The sequence below is a fragment of the Rattus norvegicus genome, chromosome 2 (assembly GCF_021556685.1).
Source record: "Rattus norvegicus strain SHRSP/BbbUtx chromosome 2, alternate assembly SHRSP_T2T, whole genome shotgun sequence".
Taxonomy (NCBI): Eukaryota; Metazoa; Chordata; class Mammalia; order Rodentia; family Muridae; genus Rattus; species Rattus norvegicus.
Window position 1 is genome coordinate 25,429,581 of NC_141535.1, and position 6,000 is coordinate 25,435,580.

Here is a 6,000-nt window from a genome sequence, read left to right on the forward strand (position 1 = left end):
CATAGGAGGGGGCTAGCATTTTGTTCACTCATATATTCAGTGTCCTTTTCCCGTTCCCACTTTTTGTTATTTTACATGTATAGGTGTTTTGCTGCACATATATTTATGTACCACATGAACACCTGAAGAGGTATCATATGCCCTGGACCTGGAGTGAGGCAACATGTGCTGGAAATTGACCTGAGTCCTCTTAAAAAGCAGCCAGTGCTCTTAACTGATGAGCCGTCTCTCCAGTCTCATATTCAGTGTCTTTATCAGCGCCCACTGTGTAAGGTATGCTGGTGAGTGAACACAAGAGTTTCTGGAGAAATGCAACAGGATTGGTTATCATTCTGGAATTAAATTTCTCAACAGTAACAACAGAGCCAAGAAACATGGGAGCCATGCCTCTAAAATCTAAAAGTTACAAATGAAGCCATCAACCAAATGTGAGGGTTGAAAGAGTGTTTAGATGTACTGAAAGATGTGTTTTACAAATTACAAATATACAGGAGACTCCAAAGGGAACAAAGACTTGAAATCTAGGGAACAAAAGGAATACATACAAGATCATAAAATGGTAGCCCAGGAAAATTACAATATAGCAGGCCAGGGACAGAAACAAGGTGCCAGAGATCTTACAAATGATAATGTAAAACAACTATATTATTGGATATATTTGAATATACTCAGAGGTGAATAGCCTATCTTGTCTGAGGGCTTAAAATCCCAAAGAATACAAAGTACACTTTAACAAAAGCATGAGTCAGGAGTGGTGGCACAAGCCTTTAATCTCATCACTCAGAAGGCAGAGGCAGGCAGAGATCAACACCAGCCCGGTCAACAGAACCAGTACCAGAACAGCCAGGACTACACAGGAAAAACCTATATCAAAAAACAAAACAAACAAACAAGCAAAATATAAAATATATTATGAAAGGTGCATGAGCAGTAGAGAGATACAAAAACTTAAGGTCACTTGTTACTCTAGAAAAGCAGCGATTACGTAATGATACACACAGATAACTCAAAGTTAACGTGTAAGTAGCTTGAGGGTGCCAGGGAAAGAATGGGCACTGCAGTGCTTAGAGAGGGTGGGCGCAGCCAGGCTAACTCCTGTATTTAATATGCAAATGCTCCCAACTAGAGCAGGGCAGGCGTGAAGAGGAGAGGGAACTGAACAACTAAATGTGTTACTCAAACATCTGGAGGTTAAAAACACTGAAGTCACTAGACTGAGGCTGTCTGTTTCAGTTTTGTGAGAATTAGTCTTTACTGCCCTAAGGCATCTACTTCTAGTAACAAATTAACTTCATCCCTAGACATTTCAAGTATTATTTTATTTGTATCATCTGTAGAAGAATTTAGAAATAGTTGCTGAATCATCTTCCCTGTTCTATGATTCAAACAGGAAGCCTAGACTTAAGATGAGGAGTCTACTCATCTCTGGAGAGTAGGATTCTGGGTAAGAGCAATAAAGGGTAACTACATTAGGTTATTCAGCATAGTAGCTCATATCATTTAATCTTTACGTATGGTATGGTTACCCCACCCCCTTTTTGAAAAAGGATCTCACTAGTGATATACCCCTAGTAGGCCTGGAACTTGCTATGTACACCAGGATAGCTTTGACTTGTAGAGGTCTGCTGGCCTCTGCCTTTTGAATACTAGGATTAAAAGTATATGCATCAGGCTAGTTGTCCCTTTGACAAAAAGAGAAAAATAAACTAGAATGGTAAAAAAAATAAGCCAGGAGTGATGGCATATGCTTGTAATCCCAGTACTCAGGAAATAGGCAAGAAGATCATAAATTCAAAACCAGCCAGTCTGATCTACATAGCAATTCGAGACTAGCCAGCACTGTATAGTGAGACACTATCTCACAAAACCAGTAAACATACAGTTTTCACTAGCAAAAGTCAGCGAACTTTAAAAACAAACCAAAGATTCCAATAAAGAACATCTATTTGTGGGCTGGAAATGGCTCAGTGGTTAAGAGTATTGACTACTCTTCCACAGGTTCTTAGTTCAATTCCCAGCAACCACATGGTCACTCACAACCATCTGTAATAAGATCTGATGCCCTCTCTGGTGGGTCTACAGTGTACTCAGAAAAGAATAAATACATTTAAAATATATTTTTAAAAAATCTTTTTGCGAAGTGTCTCAACATAACACACTACTAAGCATATTATTTGAAGTGCCAAAAATACAGGAAACAATACAACTCAGCATTTGTAAAAAGTATGACAACACAAGTACTTTTTGTTGAAACTCTAACACGAAGTACTTACTACTAAGCTGTGGGTTTTTTCATTTCAACGAAGCAGACTGTGCTTTGTGGCTAGCAATGCATTATAGATTAAAGAAGCAAACTACATGCACATACTCTCTACTTATGAATGACTCACTCTCTACTGTTTATGTGGAGACGCATTGGTAAGATTTGTTTCTAATCTCGGGTATATGAAAATGACCTTTACCTGATTACTTCTATGATTTACTCGTAAGTGTGGCTGGCCGAAGAGTACTTCCAGAAGATAACCGTCCTCTATCAAGTGTGGAGGGCTCTAACTCCTCAGGCTCTCAGGCTTGGCTGCAGGCTCCTTTACCCATTAACCCCTTGTGCCAGCCCAACGATGACTTGAGACATTTTTACTAACTTAACCACTTAAATACTCTCAGATTTCCAAACACATTTTTGTAGTATTTACTTTCAAAACAGTTTTAAAAGTCTATTCATGGTTTTTAAAAAATTGCTAACAGGGATGATTAATAAGAAAATAAAACACGAGTAAAACTTCTAGAATTGCTAAGGTGAGAGACAATGAGGACACGAGCAGAGACTGAGGTGAAGATGACACAGAAAAATAGCTAAAGAACCAGAACGCTTGGAGACTGAAAAAAGGAGATGGCTGGGATTACCGACAGATCCCACACTGGGTGACCGGGTAGACCAATGGACATATGACTGACCATCACAGGCAACTCAAGAGGAGCAGAAAGAAGGGAAACACTTTCTCGACTACCTTGAAGCACCTTGAGAACATCCTGGGGAGATGTCCAAGAGGCTGTTGAATGTAAGGACCTGGAATACAGAGAGGATTCTGAGATAAATTAGATTTGGAAATTGGCAATTCACGGCAAAACAATGCTGTGAATGGAAGTGACCTACAAAAGGATACAAGAATATAGAAGCCTGACAGTGGACAACTAATGGTCCCCAAATCTGTCTACATAAAACTATGCCCTGGGTTACACATACTTCTGTAGGAACTAACCAATATACAACGTCAAAACTCTGTACAACATAAATCCATTTTCCACAAAGATTGTTAAAATAGTATTAGCAAAGGGGAAAATACAGAGGAACAAATACTAAACAAAATCTAGTGCAGGATTACGTAACCCTCTCAAAACTAAATTATACATCTCTACGTTTTACTTTAACAGGGTAAAAAAAGATAATTTTATTATTTTCCTTAAAAATAATATAACAAACCCTTATAATATAAAAAATAATAAAAATCTGTTAGAAGGCAGTTGGACACTAGGCTATAAGTGGGTATAAAAATTGTACGGAAAGACAGTAATACAATCATGAAGGAAATGTTCAATGTACACTAGAATAATTAGGATTTAAAAACATCCAAGATTTTTTTAATATAATAAAGTATTTGGTGTTGGTAAGGTATAAGTTTTAAAAAAGAATCTCAACAGCTAGGGAGAGAAAATGATACAGCCTCTCAGGCAAACAATGTAGAAATAGTAGAAAACCATATATAGTAATAGTCTGGGGTGGGAGGAATCCAAATTCTCTCTTTAAATTCAAGAAGCCAAAACTACTGAAAAATATGCAGATACTTTACCAATAATTAGGTGAAATAAGTCAAACAAAAGACCAGGGATACAACAGAAAATTATAGAAGGAATCCAAGTTAACTTCTGTCTACCAAAATACATTAAAAGGGAACATAAGACTATGACCTAGCAATTCAACCTCTAGAAAAACACAGTTCTCAAGAACACAAGGAACTTTCAATGTTGCAAAGTTTGTAAGTGGGAAGTGCAACAAGTGAAGAGCTCATTTAATTCCATCAGTTTTCTCATGCTTTGCTGAGAAATCCTAAACGTAGGGTCTTCCAGGTCTTCTCTCTTCTAGCCATTAACTATACAGAGACAGATTTCCTTCATGTGCTTTAAACTTAACAAGACAGCACACCAAGATGAACTAAGAAACACAAGAATTCAGCTGTCTTTCTACTATGACAGACACTAAAGTAACTTGCTTCCTGGTAAAGCAACGCCACCCTTCTCTCTAAACTTAGTTTGGAATATAGTTGGCTTTCAACAGAGACATTTAGTTAGTGCACTGATGCTTTACTCTCATCTTGTTTAATTCTGAGATGCAATTTACTGTGTACCCCAGGCTGGCCTATAGCTCAATCCTCCTGCCTCTGTTATTTGCTGGAATTACAGTCATGACCCACCATGCTTCATTGTATTATTATTTTTAAGTGAATACGAAAAAAGAAAAAAAGAAAAGAAAAAGAAAATTTTGAGTTTTAATTTCCAAAATGTTAAATATTCTGCAATAACAATTACTTTTTCCTCAATATTTTTCAATTGTTATTATCTTCAATCAGATGGGGAACTATGTGTAATTGGTATTATGACTGGGGATAAAAAATAGTTTTATCTATAAGATAGCTACTTCAAAAAGTAGTTTTTGATCATATATTATGTGTATAGCTTTTTAAAAAGTAATGGGTGTATGTGTAAGGCTTTTTAAAACATGGGAGAGGCGAGGAACACCCTGGTCATCAAGTTTAAAATGCAACAGGAGCAAAAGGGGCAAAGAAAAATGTCAAAATGTTAAGCAGCTAGCTACTTTTGCATGGTAGAATGGTAACTATCTCATTCCTGATTCCTTCCTCTAATTTTTAAATAGTTTGCCACTAAACGTGTAGTTTAATATCAAAGAGAAGAGAAAAATAAAGAAGTTACATGAAAAAGCAGACAGAGCTCTACTCAATCTAACCACCAAAGTTTTGCCAACTCAAAAAACACCAAACTCAAAGTGACGGAATCGGATGACATCACCAAATTATTCTTTGAATTAAAAAGATGAACTTAATATTAAATTTATGGGCCGGTTTTCTGACATGTCTAACCAAGAACATGGGTCTGGAATGTAACAAATTGCAATCACGGTCGTACCAACAGGTTAACCGTTAAAAGTTAAGGTCATCTCTTCAGAGGCACCAAAGACAAGACAGCGAGCGAACACTGGGGCATCCGTGAGACGGAGGAGACGGCGGCGATAACCGGTGCCTGTGGGACTCCCGGGATCCAGTGCGCCCCGGCACGGCACGGCCGGCCTGAGGTGGGGTGGGGTATCCGGGCCGCACAGAGCCCAGGGCGGCAGGCGGGTCCCGGAGGAAGGCGAGGCCAGGCCGTCGCAGCCCAGCGAGTCCCCGGCCGCCCCGCCCCTCCGCCCGCAGTACGCTGAGGAGAGGCCGGTGGCGGCTCCGGGACTCTTACCTCCCCACCCCGCCGAGCTCTCCGGGACTCGACGCGACGCCGCAGTGAGGCGTGCAGGGTAACCCGGCCACAACACCTAGGACAACCCGACGCCGACACAGATCTCGTCCCCAGCCGACCTACCACAGAGGGGCGCAGGCGCAGAGAATGCTTCTCGCTGCCACACCCCCTCCAGGAGCCTCATCTCTGCGCATGCGTGCTGCTCGGGTCCGAGCCCAGGCCCAAGGGCGCGCCGGAAGTGGCGGAGCGACTCTGCTCCCCGCTGGAATCCTGCGCTCGGACGCTGTCCAAAGAACGCTCTGCTGCTGACCTCAGGGGGCGACTCACACACACCACAGCTCAACTGACGCGGCGCTCGGGTTTGCACCGGCCAAAACCAGCGGCGGACACTGTATTTCACCTCCAAATGCTGATCCGCGCGCGAGCGGAGCGACAGAGCCCGCCCTACCCTTCTGGCTGTACTTCTTTCTGCATTTC

General features: G+C 41.0%; 1 protein-coding gene across 4 annotated transcripts in view; it reads right to left on the minus strand.

The window, feature by feature from the left end:
* The window catches only part of Zfyve16 (zinc finger FYVE-type containing 16), a 44,109-nt gene extending 38,437 nt beyond the window's left edge, over positions 1-5,672 (minus strand). The window contains exons 1-2 of one of the 4 annotated variants that reach the window (XM_087629981.1): positions 5,647-5,672; positions 3,009-3,067 (exon numbers count right to left, since the gene is read on the minus strand). The gene's annotated coding sequence lies outside the window, so the exon portion shown is untranslated. 4 annotated transcript variants of the gene reach the window in all.
* Positions 5,673-6,000: the final 328 nt, after the last annotated feature.